This window comes from Corvus moneduloides, chromosome 7 (genome assembly GCF_009650955.1).
Source record: "Corvus moneduloides isolate bCorMon1 chromosome 7, bCorMon1.pri, whole genome shotgun sequence".
Lineage (NCBI taxonomy): Eukaryota > Metazoa > Chordata > Aves > Passeriformes > Corvidae > Corvus > Corvus moneduloides.
This window is the reverse complement of record NC_045482.1, coordinates 5,024,534-5,047,103: the sequence shown is the minus strand read 5'-3', so window position 1 is coordinate 5,047,103 and position 22,570 is coordinate 5,024,534. Positions and strand designations below refer to the sequence as shown.

The 22,570-nt window shown below is 43.1% G+C and overlaps 1 protein-coding gene across 44 annotated transcripts in view; it reads right to left on the bottom strand.

Moving 5' to 3' along the window:
• Nucleotides 1–22,570, bottom strand: part of MAP2 (microtubule associated protein 2) — a 248,766-nt gene that overhangs the window by 147,142 nt on the left and 79,054 nt on the right. For 5 of the 44 annotated variants that reach the window (XM_032115013.1, XM_032115015.1, XM_032115026.1 and 2 more), the window contains one exon: nt 18,052–18,108. The exons of the other annotated variants lie outside the window; for them this stretch is intronic. The gene's annotated coding sequence lies outside the window, so the exon portion shown is untranslated. The remainder of the gene's footprint in view (nt 1–18,051; nt 18,109–22,570) is intronic. 44 annotated transcript variants of the gene reach the window in all.

Sequence of the window (22,570 nt, the reverse complement as noted above, 5' to 3'; positions counted from 1 at the left end):
GTATAATAGGGCTCACTGCACAGTTCAGCTCAAAAACAAGTTCTTTGTGAAGTGAGGACTTCAGTTTTAGTGCCACTATTCAGTTGTTGTGTCTGCTTTGATCTCATCTCCCTATTTCAAGGCTTTCTTCAGGACAATATTAATCTCAGTAGGAAAAGGGACCTATGAATCTGGGTATCACCCAGTGTTCTGTGAGGACCTGGGGAGCTCAACAGCTCAGCTGTGGAGGGCTAGCAAAGAAGGGCTAAACAAACATAAATGAACTTTTAAAAAGAGTAGAAGAAAAATTAAAAGACGAACTGTTTTTTTTTCAAGCATTGTAAGTTTGTAATGAAACAGCATACACAGCAAAGGAGCAGTCAGGAGTAACCAATGAGCCCGGCACGCTCTTAAGGACTGAAGAAAAGCTTGAATTTCCCTGCACTCAGGACACAGAAGTCAACTAGGTTCACTTCCCAGCAGTAAGTTGGTGTTTCTTGGTCCCCATGACATCAGACCGCTTGACAGGGAAGGCTATCAACAAGAAAATCAAACATCTCCCTACTGCAAAGTTTGGGAGAGGTCCAACAAACCCTATTTACCTTTGAGTGGGCCAAGGGGCTTACAGGAAGGAGTAACAAATTTCCCATTGATTTCCAGGGGTTGTCTCCCAAAACTGTGGGGATAGAGGGCTACAAAGGGAATCAATTCCCTTCTGCCTTCCCCCACAACCACATGATGACTTCACACATCCATCAACCTTTGCATCAAACAGAAATTCCACCCTCACTGCTATAAACAAATCTTAGTAACTTAAGAGCATCTGTCCTGAGCTGACAGTTTTCCCCCACTCTCTCAACCACCACAGCAGTGAGGAGGATGAGGAAATGGAGGAAGGTAGGCTGTATGGGACAAGGATGACAGTGGAGCAGGTACCACATGGCAGCAAAAAGGCCTTTTGGAAGGAACAGAAAAAAAATGAGCAAGAGCGGCCCTAGTGCAATTCTTAGGCCTTTCCTCTGAAAAAGTCTCTTGTGACTCATGGGAAGGGGTGCCTGCTGCTGCCAAACCTCCCACTGCAGAGATCATTCTCCGCAGAAACCAAGGAAACCCTAATCCTGCCCGCATTTTCCTCAGCTCCACCATTCACCAGTTGGTGCTTGTTCACAGCATTGCTACGATCTCTCCCTCACTTCTGCAGCTCCCCTTCACCAGCCACTCTTCCCCAAAACAACCAGGAGCTCTGGGAGGTCCCAGCAACATCATCATTGGAGCTGGGATGATAGAAGAATAAGAAGTCCTGAAAACTGTCCTGTAATTTCTCTCAGAGGTTCCTAACAGAACTCACGTGGCTCACAAGCGATGGATACATATTGCCAGCCTGTGTCCTATACCCTGGAGCCTAGTGATGAATGTTCAACCACCCACCCAAATCACCTTCAGTCTGCCCATGAAAGCATTTCCAGAGACACAATCTGCTGAAACAGCCCATGGCAAATGGTTTCATCTTAAGATACTGCAAATAAAAACCATCTTAATCATCAAGTTTGTTCTGGTTGCCCTGCGATATATGTTTCTGTACCTATAAAAATACTTCTGACAAGACAAAAGGCATAGGAGGAGACAGGGATGAAGTGCCTAATCCAGATAGATGCTGGAACACAGAGAACACTCAGCCCTGTCTGAGATTTAACCTCATGTTTACCTGGCTTAGTCACAGAAGCAGGAAACTCTTCACATAAAATCAATGCACCCCAACACAGTGAAAATACAAATATAAGGAAGCTGACAAGACAAAGTCCAGGAAATAATTAAATTACATTTCCAGCACTATTCCTCTCAAAGAGGAGTAAAGACATTTACAATCTCAGTAAAGGAGGTAGTGAGACTGTGACTGAGGCCTGATCTAAATTCTTAAGATTTTGCTGGTTCAGGTGGATTTTTTTTCATTATCACATTCACACAAGATAATGAACTCAACTTCATTACTGCCCAGCTGCATACTGGGTCCCTCTGTGCAAGATGCTGGGCAAAACAGAAGACAGCTGCCATTTTAACTTAAAAGAGCCAAAACCCTAAAGAGATAATTGTAGTGGCTCTCTTCATTTCCAGGATAATGAGGAGGGTGGGGGAGGTGGGGGTGAGGGGAAAAAGAATAACCATAGGTTTGGGCTTTCCCAAGGTCACACACAACCTCCGTTCCAAAACAAAGCAAGACACTTCCACAACCTCTCCCCAAGATCTTTCTACCCAAATCACTGCTGAAGCCTTGCAACCAGTGTTTAACAAAGGACTTGTGGGTTGGTTGCTTCTTTTTTAGCAAAGACTGGATGAACATTTTATGCAATGCCTAAAATAGTTTCCAATATCATTAGTGATGTAGATTAAGAGGCATAGGTCTACTGAACAGGAACTGCACCACTCTGGTAAAAATAGGCCTGGAACAGGGAATTTTCTTTTTATTCACTATTGCCTTAGCACTTGAAACAATACTGGGGATTTCTGCCTTCTGGAGAGCTTAAGAGGAGATAGATGCTTCACCAGACTCTCTAAATATTGTCTGTTCCTCTGCAGTAGTAATAAACATCAGTTTATCTATTTTACCATCCATTTGAGGGAAAAACTTGCTTTTATTTTTTTTCCCCTTCTCAAGGCAGGGGAAGAACAAAATAGAAGAGCAGTAATAAATTCTAGAAAAACACATGCAGTTTAGCACGCTAGCTCTTTCACCAGGGCTATGTAGTGAGGAGGGCTATAACGCTGGAGTCACCATCTTCCTCTTTGTGGTTACTGAAAACAGAGAGGATGGATGTGGAGCAGTTAGGGAAAAGCCACTGGCCCAGTTAGCAGCCTCAGTGGGTAACAAGGATTTCAAGGCAGGTTAGAAAGTTTAAGGATACAGAGGGACCCTGGTGTTTTGTTTTTAGTCTTCTCCTCAAAGTACAAGCATGCAGGAGCTGCTCTGCCCACCTCATGCAGCCAGTCCAGGGCCCTTTTAATCATACTATTTCCTTTATACCAGTGGTGCCACCAGCTTTGTATCCACAGCAGATTTCAACATCTTTACAGGACTCATCTGTCCTTCCTCCCAGGCTACCAATAAAACAGGCCTGTATTGGTGACATTACCCTTTCCCAGTATTCATCCAAAGTCATCCCCTCACACTGACTATTGTGGCCAGCTCTCTTGCACCCACTGACACACTAACTGATACAACGTGGGCTTCTGTGCAGCATGGTTATATAAATGAGTCTTCAAATCCCAGGCATATTATGGCCTCTCTTTCCCCTATCTCAGCTTATTTGTTTTAAACTTGTCAGACAGATACTTTCAGGCATGATCTCTCTTTTGTGAATCCTAGCTGACTCTCCTCAACTAAATAATCAATATGTGGAATATCTAGAAAGGGATTTTCTACTTCTCTCTCTGCCAACATGTCACTAAAATCAAGCTGGAAGATGTAGGAAATTTAAGTACTCCCAGGTCTGTTTTTCAGAACAACCAGTACTGCACTTAACCCTTTGAAGCTACCAAATTCTTTGGCTTTCTGAGGAAATCCTTAGTTTCTAGCTTAGAGACCAGTGAGAACAAGAGAATAAGAAAGCAAAATTCATGAAATGTATTTGTTAGCCCCTAAACCTTGTATGTATATGTGGTAGAGACACTAGTAACAGCTGCAACACAAGCTTTTGTATAGTTACCCCAAAATCAACCATCCCCTCCATCCTGTGTACTCCATGTGGAGGGGAACAGCTTGGTCTCACTGCTTGTTCGGCCTGCTGTTTCTGGGGTGCTAGTGTCACTGACAGCTAGGCAAAAACAAACACCCCAACCTCAAAATCCATCCACAAAGGAAAAGCAGAGAGATGAGCAAATAATCACACCCCAAATTTTGACATGGCAGAAGCAAACCCCCATCTCAGGGAATCACTGAAACATTATAAAGACATCTGATGTGTCCCAACTAGTACAGCCTAAAAGTGCCTTGTGACTCCACTTCCTTGGAAGTGGAGTCTAAACTTTCAGTTGATTCCCTGTGTCCACAGTATCAGAAGCAGTTGATAGCACCAACCCTCCTGCAGAAACCAATGCCACCTGAGAGTGCCGTGACTTTCCACAAAACCAGATCACTGCACTGCATACATCCACGAACACAATGGCTTTGAAGGCTGTGAGACAGGCCTGTGCAGGCAACACTGCATTACTGGGAGGCTCAAAGATTATATGAGTGAACACACAGCCCTTGTCCTGATGGGTGTCCACGTGACAAGCTGTACATCAAAGAGAAACACCAACTGTTTCTCCATCCTATCACATAGTTTATGACTAAGAAAATACTGCAGATAGAATCTGTACCACTTGTTCTCACCTTTTCTCTCTCCTGGCCTACCAGTGGAGTGATGAGTCAAGATAAAAACTTGCTTACTGTAAAATATCACAGCTACTGTAATAGAATTTATTAATATATCAGTTTGTACTTCACTTAATCAGGTAACCTAATGCTTTTAAATTGTCATGTCATAACAGAAGCCTTAGCTATTATTCTGTATTAAATTTATAAACAAAATAGTCTAAACTAATGAATCATTTGTTGAAGCAGATTTTGCAAAACTTGCAATTAAAATATAAACAAAGCTGGCACGGCCTTAAAGACATATAAAGCAGGAACTGCAATGCAAAATACACAGGTTTATCTTTTTGTCTAATCATAGGTTTTGGGTAGTGTTTCAATTCAAATACCATTTATATTTAGGAAAACATGTAAATATTTTTCAGTCAATAGAACACTGGTATATAGTTAATGCAGTATTGAAAATAGATGTTTGCCTGAAATAGTATGCCTGGTATCTGTTACCCCTTTCACTGAAAAGGTATTTGCTCCTTAACTTGAAGATCAATCTTTTCTCAGAAATATGTTCTCTAGCAGCTAAGTACTGCCTTCCTAAAAGCTGCCGGGTGATTATTTTCTCCTATGTACATACTTTCCTTCAAGAATTTTTTTTTTTAATTTGGTTAGCTCAGCTAACTGCTGTTCCTCGACAGCAAAACCGACCAGACAGGCAATAGAAATTGCAGTAACATGTAGTACCATGTAGCACAATTGGTTTCAACAGCTTCTCATTTAGCAACACTTTATGTAAGGAAGGCAATCAGGCAGAAACTCATGCAAGAGCTCCCAGCAGCTGAGCCGTGTGGAGGGGAAGCAGCTCTGTCCTCACCTCAGAGGAGAGACAACAAAAGCAGCCTTATGAGAATGCTGCTGGCTTTCAGCCTGACCTACATGGGCTCAGATGTGGAACTGCTAGAATGGTGCAACAGCTTATCCCCTCTTAACATGGGCAGCCAGGTCCTCTGCATGCAACTGAGCCTGTCCAATACCTGCCCTTCACAGACAGCAGATTTCCAGTAAAACCAACCACAGTTAACAACCACTCTGACCTCTAAGACAAAGCCCTGCTAAAACCACCAGAATCCCTTCCTTGACTTGAGTGCTCCTGGATGAGCATTTGTATTTATGCACACTCTTGTAGCATTTCAGATAAAGGAAGGAGGGCTGGCAGTGTGCACTGCACGGTACAGATACTGTCTTTGCAGAGGACCCCCTTGCAAGGGTTTCTTAATGGATTCTGACTATCACATTTACTGTGAAATGAACATAGCAGATACTGTAGGTTAATTCATTAGCAACTTACGATTGATTCTTGTTTTCATCACCATGAAAGCAGATTTCCTGTGGTTAACACAATGATCCCAATTCCTTCTTGGCTTAGACACATTTAAGTCGGCCACTGCCCCACTGAACCCACAGCACTTACCACATCATGACTAAAATGGGTTTAATGACTGGAAACTTGGATTAGATAACTTAAACATAGCCTTCATTCACTCTGGTCTCACAGTTCTGTCCACAATTATTTTTAAGCTGTTTGTACATGTAAATTACTTCCCTCATCTGAACCAGGTAGTTGCCCCAAGGGTGAAAGGCAGCAGCTGTTTTGCAGCACTCACACTGTCCATGAGCTCAGGGTACAAAGTGAAGGGTGCCACATCCAATCACCATCACCAGGGAGACTTTTGGGAAGTGTAATGTGATTACAGTCAAATCTGGTTTATCAGAACTGGGTGGAAAACATGAAAGTCACTCGACAAAAGGGATTTTTGGATAAATGAAGGACCTTGGAACTTGCCTCATATACCTCAAGGGACGTGATTTTCTGTTAGATGAAGTAATACTTTGATTAATGGTATTTTAGATGACAGGCACAAATGGCAGTACTGCCAGTAAGTCAGGAAACTTCTCCTACTGTTTCAATGACTGCCACCAGAATCCTTGCTACTATAAGCCATCCAGACACTGGTTTACACTGGTTTCAAAGGATGGTACTGTTTGGCAGAGAAGTGATCCTATAGCAACTCCAGGGCACCAAGAAGAATATGACCTGGATTTAAAAGGGGGAAAGGCAGAAGAGAGGCTGGAGAGACGAATTGCCAGTTTTGGCTCCTCTACCATTCTACCTGAGTTTCTTTAGAAGACTTCCATTCAGTTTGGCAGGCAACAGAAGCATGTACAGCTCAAAAGATAAGGGTTTATGCTCTGTGCAAGGCTATAGAGATATACATAACCAGAATAGAAAGGCAGAATTAAGAGAGTTTTGCAGCTTTAACAACAAACTCTGCAAGTACATAGGAAGAATATGCTAAGCTTTTTAAGAGCCTGAATATTCAAATAAAAATCAGGGAGAAAACAGAGACAAATCCCATATAAATAAGGAAAAGCAAAACCATGGGAACATTATCAGAGAAGTTAAGGAACAAACTGAATTATGATTAGCCAGTAACATAAAAGGCAACAAAAGAAGAATCAGTATGATCTGAAAAGCAGACAGGACAAGTCATGGTTCAGCAGAGAGGCATAACAAAGATGATGCACAAAAGGCTTCGACTCAACCTACTCAACATTGTTCCAATTTTCACAAGACCAACAGGGAGCAAATACTGCATATGATTGTTCTAAAAAGAAGCAGAACTTCAGGTTAGAATAGGAAAGAGCAACTTAAGAAACACTCAAAACAAAGCAGATGCAGCATAGACAGTTGTGTGGATCCTCCCTGACTCAGAAGAGTATTTAAGACTTCAAAACAAACCAGACAAGAGTCTGCTTTATCTTCACAAACATCATCCCAAACACCACACTCTCTCTTAGAAGGTCTCTTGAAAGGAAGCTATGGAAAATTACAAACCAATCACTTAAATGCCACCTTTGCAAAGATTTTGGAAAAATAAACAAGCAGTTTACAAGTACCTACAGGGCAAGAGCACAACTTAAAAAATACTTCTGGCAATAGCTGTTTGTCAGTAACAAATGCCAGCAAACTCATCTCACCTTTCCTGATTTTGCATTTATAAAATTTGGGTTTCACCCCAAGTTAGGATGAGTTTCTCACAGGAAAGCATCTTCCAAAACCAAGATCATTACAGCATACTGCATAGCAGCTCCCAGATCTAAAAGCAGGAAACCAAGGGGAAAAAATAAAGGACTGAACAGCATCTTGAGAGACAAGGCCTCAAACATATACCTAGACAGATCAGGAGTTATGTAGATCGGCAGTAGTTTGACCGGAAAAGGCTTACTGTGGGCAAAAAAAGACAAATCACAGTTTTATTTATCCTGATGGGGATGCTATCCCTAAAACACTGGGAAAATTACTCCATTTTCTTTGGTGGTGGTGGTGGTGTCTCGGCTGGAGAAATGCCAAAATGTGGGGTTTGCACAGTAAGATAGATACTGGCAAATGGGGGAGAGTCCAGATAAGCAAAAAGGAGTTAGGGAAAACATTCTTCTAATCTTTCCTTGTAAAGCACATGTTTTCAGATAGGTTTCTCTAAAGTACAGAAAACCCAAACAGTAATAAAAATCTTTCAGATAAATAATTTTTGAAGATAAAGCAAGAAAGCAATTACATTCTAAATCAGTGGGGGGGATGGGTGAGGAGGATCAAGGAGGGGGGAATAAAAGAGTAATTCACTGGGCTAATTAAAAGCAAATTTGTGTGTGTGTGGTATGTGCAGTAATTAAAACCCCTGCTACTGAGGAAGGTTAAACTATTTATTTATGTATTTATTTTTATATAAAGAGCACCAAGAGCAGTGCCTAGATATGCTGGCATCCTCCTCGAAGAGAATAAGGATCCTGTTGTCCTGCAGGCATCTAGTTTCTCTAACTGGGCAACTGGTACAGCCTCCAGCAAAATTCAGCTAGCCACAGGACTGACTTACATTGCCTTCTCTTCATCCTTCCCAAGCCTAATGAGAATTGCTGGTGCAGAGTATAGCACTGCTCCCTCCACACCTATCTAATACGGGCCAGCTGGAGTGCTGGGAATCTCAGCCCCAATCTGAGCCATTAAGGTCCAGACAGCTGCAAAGCCTACAGCTTCAGGGACACTGGGGCTGTAAAAGGAATGCCAAGGGGAGCTCCTATAGGGTTCCCACTACATCAGCTCAGTCTCTCAGAGGACAAGGCCTGTAGCTCTTCCACGTGAATCCCACCTACTCCTCCCCTCTTTGCTGCTGGAGGACCTCAGTGGGGTGGAGAGGGCACCAAGGCTGCCTCTCCACAATGCCAGTGAGATTGTACTTTAGAATCTGGAGCTGACAGTTTTACTGGGTCTGTGACCTGCCATCCCCCAGACTTCCACCTGGTCCATAGGGTGCAACTGGTTCAGATAATTGTCTGACCACTTATTAACACCACAGTAGAGACTGGAAAACACATATGTTCCCAGCATTTGCAAGAAGGCTCCCTACCTCATTTTAGAAGGTTTCAAAAATGAAGTTAGTCTTTGGGGCACAATGGCTCCTATATTTGAATAAAAAAAAGCCCAAGCAATGATGCAGAACCTGTTGAGTAAGAGACCAGGAGAGACATTAAGAAAGACCACAGAAGGAATGAAGAGGAGAGAATAAATGGAATAGCTAATACACATTTGCTCCAGGGTTCTCTCTGCACCAATTGGCAAAAAGAATACAACAAAATCATTAATAATTGAAGGAACTTGAAGACAAAGAGATTTTCATCCAACATTAAAGGGATGAAAGACGTCTGTAATGAGAATTCTGATGATGGTATCATTTGTGGAGGGACTGGGAAGGAGGGGGTTATATTTAAAAGAAATGGTTCCTTTGTAAGACAAGAGCAAGCATTCTCATTACTAATGCAGACAGATGCATCTGAAAGACCTTATTCAGCGGATGGTGTCACCAAACACCCTTCTGGACACAAGCTCTCCACTAACAATACTATACAAGGATAGGAAACTGCTGTAACAAAATATAAAGGGTCACTTGTTTATTCTTTTTAGCTGCATAAATAATTTAAGGATGAATATTAACAAGCATCCAGTTTTCTGTGCCTTTCTTAACTGATGATTCTCTGCACATAGTTGATGGGAGCTTGAGCTTTCACTGCTTTTGGAAGTTGGCCCTGCAGACCAAAGCAGGACCAACATCAGTAGCAAAACACAGGGGGTAGGGTATCCCTTCTTAGGAGCTGAATCTTGTATAGAGGAATTTCCACTGACACCTTTTAAAGGCCCACCAGCAGTGGAGTCAGGCATACTCATGTCAGCCTCTAGTTCAAGGCCTGGAGTTTCGCACAAGACAGTTTCTGAGCAAACGAACTGTGGTAAGAGACAATCAAAGAGCACAATTATTTTACTGGCTTGCTGCCATACTTGAGGGGAAAGATGTTAATGAAACTCAGACTGAAATGCATTGTTTTCCTCATAAAGAATAAAAAGCTACCATTTCGAAACCAGGAAGAGATCAGACTAGATAAATTTCTTAAGAGCAGGAAAAGTCAAAACCAAAGAAACAAAAAGGAAAAAAAACCCAAACCCCATAAAATCAATGCACAACTCTGCATCATTTACAGAAAGCACTGTAAGGGTTGTACTGTGAACCAAAAGCTCACATTATCAGGATAACCAACTCCAAATTAACTACTGATCCCCTAAAAGCTACCCTTGCAAACCTTCCCAAGTCCAAGTGTGGGGCTTGTGGCAGTGCAAACCACAAAGGCGTTTTCAGATTTACACTGTAACATCATCGCTCACCACAGCTAAGTCAATGAGAAGCAACTAATCCACTGCTCTGCAAGAAAGTATGACAGAAAACGCAACAGAAAGCATGGCTCAACCTGTCTGAAGCCCGATCTGAACAGAAGCCATGAACAGGAGGGCATCCTCCTGCAACTCTTCAACCAACAGTGGGACTTCTTCCCAGCTCCACACAAAGACTGTATTTTCTGGTCTGCTGGTTTTGCTCAAGTCATCTTCTGCCATCCCCTGAATACCCCCACTGCCATCAGCAGGATGGCTGAAGCTGTAACAGCCACTCACCCAGTGAATGTGGCAGAATGGCTCCCGCAGATCCCGTTCTTGGCTGTACTTTGTCTGCAGGTACACCCACGGAGCCACAAAAGCCCAATAAACATAATCTAGTTTATGAGGAAAGTGGGCTTTTTTAATATTATTTTTTACTTGCTTGGCATCTTGTTAGAGACGTTTTCCTCATAAAGTGTTAGTCTAACCTTTGTAAGCCCTGGATTTTGGGCACTATGCTATTTTATTGAGTCTCCCTGGGATTCTCCCTTTGCAGAACTTGCACTTTGCCAGTGGCTCAACAGCATTCTAGTAGCACAAAGGAAGCTCCAAGGGCCGTTCTCCCCACCCACCTCAGTACAGTAAGTCTCTTCCAAAGACACACACTTACCTCCTACGAACTGACTTCAGATTATAAAGCAAACCCCAAATCAACTCAAATACAACAAACTTGGGATGCAACTCTCTTAACAGCAGAAGTTGCAATTTCCTAATATTTTGTACTACTTTCATTATGCATTTTTGCTTTCTGGTCAATGCAAACAACAAGCCTCAGAACTTGCAACTGGCAACATCATTCTTCAACATTTCATTGCTTACACTCAGATATAAATCGCCTGCCTGACAGAGCTTTCACAGGACAAGAGATTAGTGAAAAAGGAATGGATTTTCATTATAGAATTTATACTCTATTCATTGCATATGTGAGGTTTAATCTCTTATTCTTTCATATTCAGAGACTAAATTCTGAAGAACAGAGAAAGAAATATTCTTTGCACTTCTTATAAAAAGGAAACATGAAAAGTCATTAATAACTCATGAACAGCTTTACTAATAAAAGTACACAGGGCCATGCAAAAATAACCAGCTTTCACCAGCGGGTGGCAAAACCTATACCTGCTGCAGAGAGCTGCAGGTCAAGAGTCAGAAAATTCACATCTGTTAAAGCTGCCTGATCCTTTATTAACTTGTGATACTACTCCAGGATGTTTCAATTCTTTGCTACAAGATGTTGTCTGTTAAGCTATAAGAGCTCTATTAAAGTTCATGCCAAGTGTTTCTCAAAGACCATCCACTGATTACATCTGGGTGCTGAGCTCTAGCCACTGCAGTGCTAGGTAACACACTTTTCTTCCAGCCCTTTTTATTACCCCAATTGTATTTGGTGATCCTTGCTGGCTTCCAACTGCTTCCCTGCCTTAGTCCAGCAGGAGAGCGCCCTGATGAAAACAACTTTCTCAGATTTTCTTCTGCCACTGTTCCCCACTCTTACATGCATAGATCTCTTCTCCGATCTCTTCTTCGGTCTCTCCTGAGGGCAGGGTTCAACATTTAAAGAGGCAAGTCACATAAAGAGCACATGCCAAGGTTGAGTGAAAGACACTGGCTGGACCAAACAGCTTTCTTTTCCTTACATCTTTGGAGAGCCTTAAGAGCATCTTATCAGTAAAAAGACATCTCTGCACATAGCCCATATGACTGTCAAACAGAGCAGCTGTTTCCCACTGTATTGGTTTTGCATGGCCTGGTTTTTTTTGGGGGGGTGAGGGGGGCCACAGAGGTGGCTTCTATGAGAAGCTGCTGGAAGCTTCCACCATGTCCAGCAGAGCCAATCCCTGATGACTTTGAAGATGGACATGCCACTGGCCAAGGCTGGGCCAATTAGAGAGGTTGGTAATGCCTCTGTGATGACATATTTAAGAAGAAAATCAAATCAAAGTACACACAGTTTTTCTTCTAGCCAGAGAAGGGAAGGAGGTGAGAACATGTGAGGGAAACAACATGGAGACACCAAGGTCAGTGGAGAAGGAGGAGGCACTCCAGGTGCTGGAGCCTAGATTCCTCTGCAGGCCGTGGTGAAGACCATGGTGAAGCAGCTGTGCCCCTGCAGCCTGTGGGGGTCCATGGGGGATGCAGAGATCCACCCGCAGCCTGTGGGGGAGGTGCCCATGCTGGAGCAAGTGGATGCCCGGAGGAGGCTGTGCTCCAGTGGGAGACCCGATGGAGAGAGGGACTGGAGCAGCCTGTCCTTGGAGGACTGCACCCCATGGAAGAGTGACCCACACCACAGCAGTTTTGGGAGGACTGTTTGCCCATGGGAGGAATTCATGTTGCAGCAGGTTTGGCAGGACTGCTGCTCATGAGATTGGAACCACACTAGAGAAGTTCACGGGGAACTGTCTCCCATGGGAGGGACCCCATGGTCTCACAGGGGAAGGACTCCTCTCCTGGAGCAGCCAAAGAAAATCTAGGGTGATGAACTGACCAAAACCCCCACGCCCTGTCTCCCTGTGCTGTCAGTGGGAAAGACAGAGGGGCTGGGGGGAAAAAGGTATTTTAAAGGCTTATTTTACTTCTCATTATCCTCCCCTGACTCTGTTAGTAATAAATTCACTTTGTATCTTTAAGTTGAATGTGTTTTGCCCTTGGAGTATTTTCTCCCAATCCTTAACTCATGAACCCTTCGTTAATTTTTTCTCTTCTCTGCCCAGCTGTGGCAAGGGAGGATAAGCAACTTTCGTGGGTGCCTGGCGTTGGGCCAGTGTCAAACCGCGACACCCACCTTTCCCCAAATCCAAAATACTCTGTTACTCTGGAGTTTAACAGGATCTATCAACCATTAAACACAGTTAAACACTGTGAATATTTAGAAGCATTAAAACATTTTGGGGAAGAAAAAAAGGCATGAGCTTAGCTTATCCTCTGATTTCTGCTTCTAGAGGCCCTTCCTAGGGGTCACACCTGATGCTTTCAGGTAAGAAAACATTGTCTTCTCCTGAGAGATTTGGGATAATTCTGAAATTTTTCTACGCTATAAATATAGGAGCAAATGTAAGTAAATTTAAAATTACATAAATGTGTAATACACACTCACATTGCTAACACTACATTTTTTTCCATCTTTTTTCCCTTGTTCTTCAACCTGTTTACTGAAATTTATAACAATTCTCTGACTTTGGCTTTCAACCATCTCTTAATGTACCTTAAAGCCTTTTTCCTTGTCTCTTTTCATTCCCTTGAACAAGGGAGAAACCAAGTGTGAGAATATCCTCTATATAAAGCAGTATTTTATCAATAAGTATAAACACATGCATTGGTTCAGACTGACTCCAACATACAGCCAAGACAGAAATGGCTGAAAATTATTTTATTTTGTAACTCCTTGGTAGAAATTATTTTATACTTCAGCAACTTGAAAAACAAGTCACTGTGACCAGAAAATGCTTTCTACCCTGCAACATGTGATCAGCAGATGAACAGAAGGCAGAGTGTAAAGGCAGGTATCACTTGAAGATAAAGTCTCCTGACAGTATGTCCCTAATACCCAGGCATTGAGCAGGTGCTAGCCATCTGATAGAGAACTTGGAGAATAAGATAAACTAAAGAGCTTAAGGCTTTTTTCTGTGTTCTCATTTTATTTTTTATTCAACTACCACTCTACATGTTGCTATTCAATTTCTGTGGCTCAAGGTTTTGCCCCTTTAGAAGACCAAAAGATTCTCTCATCCTGAACTAATCTTTCATTCTTGAAAAGCATTGGACTGAATAGCCTTATTTCCCCTGGGTATACCAAGGGTAGTGACAGCTGATCCCTTGCCTATACTGCCCAGTCACTTATTCTTATTTCCCTTCTGAAGCCCACAAAGACTCTTCAGTACTGAAAGCTCTTCCAGTGTGAGGGCACCTGCTAAGAAATAAATGCATGAGACAAAATAACGGGTGGGAGAAGGAAAGGGGCTGCAAGGCACCAAGTAGTTCACCAGAACCAGAGGCAACAGCTCAGCCCAGCCCCTGCCTCTCTGCCCTGACTTCCAGAAACTGAGTGAGAAAGTGTTTCTTCAACCCAGCTTTGCTACACATTTGACCTTTCTTAACCAATAGTAGGACAAAAGATCATTGTATTGTTTCCATTTTATCTACACAGCAGCAGCTTGATACCTCAGTCCCAAATCAGCCCCAGCATACGAGGTCCTGCATCGACTTGTACAAACATATTGTCGGCATGTGTAAGTACAGATGGACAATGCCTGCCAGGCTGCAGGTGAGGTGATGTCTCAGCTGGGACCTGCTGAGGCACTTTCAGCTGATATTGCATGACACAGGAATCCGCTGAGGACAGCACAGTGGTTTGGCTGCCACAAGATCCTTCCTCACACCTCCCAATCCATGGAGAGCAGGAAAGAAAGCAAAGAGGATGCAGCTTGAAAATTGCAAGCAAGTGCTGTATGGACTGGTACTAGAACTAATACACACAAAAAGTGACAATGAAACAAAATCCCTATAAGCAAAGAGCCATTGGGTCTAAATCACTTACACCTCATGCTGAAATTGGCCAAACATGTCTCTACCAGTCTAAGTGAAAGAAAGCAACACTCCTGGGTTCAGCCAAGTGTTTTCAAGCTCTTAAAAGCTAAAGACTATCCCAAAGAATTCCTTAGGACCAGAAAAATAGAAAAAAAAGTGGATTTTAAATAAAAGATTTGTCTTATCTGAAGATGCAGAGAAATTACATTACACAAACTGAAGCCCAGCCATACACACAGGTCCTGCTGAAAGCCTGGCTGCTCTCAGGGAAGAGCTGATCTGAGCAAAGGCTGACCTTAGGGACCAGAGTTTGGGGAGAGAGAGGAGGGGCCCCTCATCTTCCCGATGAGATCCCAGCAGGAGCAGAGGCTCCAGTTGAAAAGCCCAGCTTTGGCAAACATGAGCTACACATACAGAGCAAAGCCCGAGCTGACAAACAGGCTGGCTGTTCATTAAGCACAGTGCCATCTGCTTTACTCTATCCTTTGAGGGTTGTGGTAGCAAGGATGAAAACAGCCTGTTTGCCACACTCCTGCTGAAGAGCACAGGAATAGCAGGCCGCTCTGTGCAGAGAGGAGGCTGCCCCTTCCCCAAAAGCACCAGTGTGGAAGGGGCAAGGGTGGAGGGCAGGCGAGAGGGACAAAACTGAGGGGACAAGACCAGAAAATAGCTGAGGAAAGCAGCCAGGTCACTTGGTGACCCATCCATCACAGGCTTGGCACTGATGCTGCCAGCAAAAGAGAACAAGGAGACTGCAGAGTCAGGACTGAAGTGGGATTTCACCATGGTCAGAAGACCACCCATTATCCCAGCTGTAACCAGAATGCTACCTGAGCTGGATGGTGCTTACTGGCATGCAGCCCTCAGCAGCTTGGCTGCTCCAGCAATCTTAGCAAGAGGAGGGAACCCACATTCCTGCAACTTTGCAGGATACACAACCACTGCTTCCAGGGACAGGTCTCCTTCTTCCAGAAGTTATTCCCAGACTGAAACTACCCTGGTATTTAAGTACTAAGTACGTTTGAGGCCCAGATTCCTGAAAAAATTTGTTTACTGATTTCAGAGCTGTGTGGCTTCAAATAAGAAGACACAACAACGTTTGAAAGAGCGTCTTGAGGTTGTCACCAAATGCAACACAGCTGCAAGCTCTGGGACTGCTCACTGAACACATGCACATCTCATGTGGTTTTGGGGATCCCAATACTAAACCAATCACTCATCCCGTCCCACCACTGATGCCATCCTCCCACCCATACACACCCAACATGTGTGGCTGGTAAAGCCTCAGCACAGCCCTGTGGAATCAAGTGCTAGAGAACTTCATATATATGTGTGTGTGTGTATATATCCACACACAGAGCACATAACTGTGAAACACCCCATCTGCTCATGTTACAACATTTTAAACACATGCAATTAACTGAACTGAAATGGCATAAGGATCAGTCAGTGTCTTTTTCCCCCACTCCCACTATTTCCACCTTCCTCTCACCCTAACATATGGGAATGCCATATGAATTACTGAATGGATCATACTAAAACCAGAGCCAGTAAAATCTATTTTTAATACAGATTATGGGGTGATATAGTCAGTCCATGGTGCAGCATTGTTTGTCTTACAAGTTTGGTCTGTTACTACTTCTGGCAAGCCCCACTTCCAGCACTGACATTTCCAAACTCTTCCATATTTTTCCTTGGTGTTCTGAAATAAAATTCAGGATCCTTGGTGGGAACTTTGCAGAAATAGCAGGTCAGGCGAGTTAGCACACTACAGTTTTTCCAGCCTGCTGCTGCCCTTCTGAAGTGGCCATGAGATGCCCAGTGTTCCCTGTCAAAGCTACCAAGGTATTTATTAATCAATCATGTAGGGCTGTTACCCTGAGCTTTCAAGAAATGTCATGGAGACACACAAATCATGTGCTGCCCCAGGAAATGGGCAGAGAAGGGTCTATATGGTTCTTTTGTCCTCTGGTACAAACTGGGAGGGTATACAGCTTTTTTACCCACTCTTGAAAGCCCCTCCACCCTAAGGAGCCAAAACAAGGTTGAAGTCTTACTAGGAGAAATAATTGGAGCAACCTGATTTGTGATTAAATCCTCATGCAATGCTAGGGAGATGTACACTAGAGAGCCATCAGCAGACAGACACAAAAATACAAAATCTCTTTACAAGGCCACAGCAAGCTCTACTAGGCATTTTAAAGCCAAGTCAGGTCACGTCAGCCAGTTATTATTAGCTCTGAGCAGCTCACACATCAGTGTTAGCATACATTACCTGAAATTGCAATGGTTATCAAGAACACCATTTTCTCCTACCCTTGAAAATCAATTAAACCTCATCTTTACAGCCAAATGCACCATCAGCAATGCAGACTCAATCCAAAACCAATGTCAGATAAAAACCTTCAGGTGATATCACAAAGGACTAGAGGGAACACATGCCAAAAGAAAGTGATTTCTGGACAGTAACTACTTCTTTTAACCCATACAGGCTCATCAGAATCAAGCTCCACTGGAAGCTTTTTCTTCTTTAATGAATTTAACAAGCCAAATGAAAACAATTCACACATACACAGAGGATCATGTGGATGCACAGTTTCTAACTGATTCCAGAAATTATGTTCATATTTGTGTATTAGATTTTACCTCAGAAAACACAGATGCTGCCTAGGCAAAATGGGATGCTGAGATCTATCCAGCATTTCCAGCTGTAGCTGGAGACAAACAAGCCAGGGGTTCACAGAGTTCCTAGTAGTTAAGGAAAGGAAGCTGGGTGCACTGAAGCAGCTTCAAAAACAAAGCAGAAACAGGAACTGATGTGTCATAAACCACTATCAACTACCATGAAACTGTTACTTCTTTTTAATGTGCCACAAATCTAAGCCTGCCTCTTCAGGGTACCACCATTTCAGAAGCAGAGGCAGCTCAGAGTCTCACACTTAAAATACTTTCACTTTTTTTTCCCTCAATGAAAAAGAAATTCCCACTCATTCCTTCCTGGCTACTCTCTGCAGGACTGAAACTTCAGAAATGTTCTCATGGTTTTCCCTGTGACACTGAAATTTGTTGGCAAGGCTCACATGACAGCCAAGCTCTTGAACTGGTCAGCTGGAGCTCCCCATCCCATATGTTCCTCTGGCTCAGAGTGTGATACACTATGCCTTTCCTTCAGCAGGGGGAAGACGGAGTGAGAAGGGGAAAATGAATTCAGAAGCTCTTGGCAGGCATGTAAGTAAAAAAATAAAGACAGAAGTTATGTAGAGCAAGCCCCGTGCTGCCAAATGAAGTCATGCATGTCTTAGTTCTGATTTGAGTATATTTTTTAAAACTTTATTGTTGTTGTTGTTATTATTATTAGCATTTGGCAAAAGGAGACAGGAAATACCTTGCTGGTGATGTCCGCTCCCAGCACAAGCCAGTTTGAAATGCTGCACAGCTTACCCTGAAAAAAAGGGAGAACGAACTATTTTCAAGCCCCACCTCAAACTCTTATTTACTTAAGCAGCATTGCAACAATTTTAGTTTTGTTTCTATTTTATAAGGCTATAATATGACGAGAACAAACCTTCCCGAGAATGTTCACTTTTCTCCTCCTCTTAACTGGGCATGGTCTCAGGGGAAAGGAGAGACTTCTATACATATGCACTTGCACAAGTTGAGTTCAATTTAACAGGAAAGAGCCTCCATTCCGTTAAAAGCCTTGTAAAGAAATTAATCCTGAAAGGATCCTGCTTTTCAGATATGTAAACACAAAATCAGAATGCACTGGTTCATCTGTAAAGTGAAATACATGGCTCCACTGGAGGATGTAAGTAACTCCCAGTTAAGCCAACATGAATGACTTGCTCCCTGCAGCAGCAGAACGTATGGTCTAACAGGGCAACAAATTTGGAAGGAACCTGTTTTTAACTCCTGAGTGAAGAAGCAGTTTAAGCATAAGGAGGCTGTAAAATTATGTTGCTTACAAAAGACAGGCTCAGTTTAGCAATATATAGAGCATCAAATTCATGGAACACTAAGCAAGCCACCTACAAATCTCTTGCTTGAAGTAAAAGCCAAAAATACAGCTCTCTTCTCTGACAGAATACATCCCTCCATCTGTTTGCTGCTTCAGGTCAGACTAAATACTGCAGCTTCCAGGAAAGCTAAATAAACTTTACCTAAAGGGACCCTCAAAACACCGACATGTGACTCTGGCTGGCTTTATTCCTTCTCTCCAGAGTTTGTAGCCACTGAGAGTCCTGTGCCATTGCTGAGAGACTTATCACACTCCCTGAGGCAGTGTCTCCTCACACCCGGCTGTTATGCCAAATACTCTATCTTCATCATGTTATTGAAAAGCAGTTGTATGCTTCACATAGGTGGATCCCAGAACCAGATTCCTTCATTTCTGCACGTTTTTTTCAGAAGCCTGACTGCCAGTAGAAATAAGCGGTACACTTATGTTTCACCCACACACACCAGGGTCCCATTTGCATAATCACATACAAAGCAGCACCTTTGTACTCTTAAGAGTACAAAGTGTGTCTATAGTCAAGCAACTTTTAATCCAGCAGCCTGATGCCAATGTTGTGAATCAACATAACAAATATTCAGATAAACAAAATTACTGTGAATGTTTCATTCTCATGCTGGTGGAAAATCAGGACCCCAAGCCCTTTTCCTCAAAGCACAGGAATTCTGTCATCTCAAATGATGGAGAGTCTCTACAGCTGCTTGTACTTGTATATCTTTGACCCAGTCTGCATGGGACACCAGCACTGTCCACTCATCATTTTATATAAGCCAACATTCAATTTAACTCACTCATCTGTGCATGCCCTAGTTTGCAAAGACGTGTGTTACCTCTCCTCTAACTACTACTGAAAGCTAATGGCTGTTTACATCACTGCCTGAAAGTAAATTTCATAACATACTGATTTACTAAAAAATCAACCTCCTTCTTCAAGAAGAGCATCAACATACCAATGGCTCACAGCACTCTGGGATGGTGCAAAGTACCACAATTCTTCCTGAAGTGAATGCAGTTCTTCCATTTTTCAACTCTTCCACCTCTCATTGTCTCTCTAAGCCAAAAAATAACTTTGAATGCAAAACTAATCTTACTGAAAACTGCCCTTACTTAAGACTTTAGCAGATGAGAGCACTATAACTTCGGGGTAAGAAACATGAATTAAACTTGTTGAGGAAGATACTCAAAGCAGTTTCTTAAACACCCTGTACAAATAGCTGCTTCAGAAGCATCTGTTATGCACATGTGTTTAAGAAACCAGCATTATTTCAGAGACGGCATTATGTGCTTTACAAGGCTACATGTCCAAATTGGCTCTACTCTAATGTTTTACAGACCAAACAAAATTCGTCATTCACTCATACGCCACCATAAATTCATGACAGAAACACAGCTCTGATAACCAGCCTTTTATAAATTGCTCTTTCACATCTTGGCCTCACCTACCTGTTTTCTTATAGCCGTGGATGACAGAAAACACAGGTGTATGCTCTGTGTGGAAGCAGGAACCAAAACCAAATGAGGAACAGACCAAGGAAATCTGATGTGTCATAATATCAACCATATCACACTTATCTCCTGTGGTTAGGATAAAGATAAAATTTAAAATCACTACAGCTATGCAGTTCTTCAAGAAGAAATAGGGCAAGAGAAGCTGCAACAGAGCAGCAGCCAAGCAGAAGCTGATTGATGAGACCAGTAACCCTTCAACGTCTATTGTCATGATCTGGTGTCAGCCCACCAAATTACTCAGGAGCACTTGCTAAATAGATGTGAATCACTTTGTTGCAGCAGCCTTTTTCACTTTACACTCAGGTGTGACAGCTGTGCAGCTGCACCAGCATGCAGCAGCCCCCACAACTTGCTCACCCCAGGACACACACACTTCCTTTCACTTACAGAAGATTTGCTCTCAAAGCCCAGTCTGTCACAAGCTCACAGTAATGTTTGCCACAGCCATACAGACCATGCACCAGCAGCCTTCAACCCGTAAGAGTCACCACCATAACAAGCATATTGAGGCAGCCCTGTGATTCCCTCTGCTGTCACCCCAGAGCCCTGCACAGGACCATGAGAACTCTGTGTGAAATTCACATACAGAGTGCAAAGTAGCTTGAGTAGTTGCTACATTGTCATACAGCCTACTTCCTGTTAAATTGCTACTCCTGTACCTCTCTAGCAGAGTGACGTATGTCTATCTGTATAAAAAAACCCATAAATATCTAAAGGATTGCAGCCTAGTCCAAAACTCCTAATGCCCAAGTCCAGGCTGGTTTGCTATATTGCAGAAGGACTATACTCATATTAGAGAAAGACAAGCTTCTCAATGGTAAACATGTGCTTGTTCATTTCCATGCCCACCAAAGCCTGCGCCAGGCTGCAGAACAAGCAGCAGGATCATCACTGCTCACAGCACTCTGGGATGGTGCAAAGTACCACATTTCTTTCTGAAGTGAATGCAGTTCTTCCCTTTTTCAACTCTTCCACCTCTCACGTCTCTCTAAGCTGAAAAACTTCGCTTGACAGAACCACAGGGAAATACAAGGACACAAACATGTTACTCACAATCCAGAAAATCCATTTTCTGAATTAGAAGCGCTCAAAGGCTGAATTCTCCAAGGCAGCTTGCTCAGAGTACTTGATGTGGCCAAGAATAAAGCTGACAGGACAGAAAAACCCCCCTTATTTAAGCAATCAATTGCTGAGCCACTGAACCAAATACAACTAAGGATGGGACTTCAGACCCTTACTAGACACATCTTGATTTCATTTGCGCTTCAGCAGCATCCCCCTCCTCACCTGTGTCACACAGCTGCAGCTCTGCTCAGCACAGCTGTCAAGGCCAGTGCAGCCCTTCCATGACCACCACGGACCAACAGCCCTTTCTCTGGGAGGATTATTTGCCGTTCATTCCCTTTGGCTATCCAGTTTGCTGCAGCAATAAAAGTAACTCCAATAAAGCAAGACCTATGCAGAAAGACTAAATTAACAGAAGTTCAGACAATAGCAGAGATTAAAGTATCATATTCTAATATTCACAAGATTACTGTGCACAACAGAGAACACGTGCAGTGGACATGAAATACAGGTCATTAAAGCATTAAACATCTAGATAGTATTGGAGGAACTTTCTATCAGTAAGGACAATGAATCAAAAGTTAAGCAGCAGTAGCACCACTCTATGCACTGCATCTCTGAACTACAGCAAAGGAACCGGAAAACAAGCTCTAACTTCTGGCTAACCAACTTCCTTAACCCACCCAAATAATTTTATTTGAAATTTTGGCAGCTTCTCCCCTCCACTGCTCTGATTTTCAATTTAATACACCATCATTTTGTCCTGCTACATTCCCTCCGAGCTAACATCCTGCTGCCAGGGGTAGCAGAGAACATGTCTGCTGGATGGTAACCTTCCACTTTCCAAGATGTGCAACGCACACTGCAGGAAGTTTTAATTCAGAACCACTCCCACGAACATCTTCTAGGCATTAGCTGGGTTGTTTGGTGAGAAAAAGCAGCTAGGAGAACATCAGAAAAACACTATGTATGCCATTTCTCCAAGCAGCGGGGTGCTACTGGATAACAAAGTCTTGTCTCCCTTGCATTGCCTGTCTGTAGTAAAAGGGCTGGAGGCAGCTCTGTGCCAGTTTCACCCCAACAGGCAGCAGCAAGGCCACGACAACACGTAGCTCCAAATAGGCAGAGCACAGATGCACTTTGGACGGTGGGGAAGAACCATCACTTTGTTTTCCCAGGGCCACCACAGTCGCTGCAAGATCTCCATAAGGGATCCCAGCTACAGTCACGTTCAAAGGCGCCATCTGTCCCCATTCCTTCAGTTCTGCTGTGGTGCAACAGCTCCTTACATAAGGCACTTCCCAAGCCAGACAGA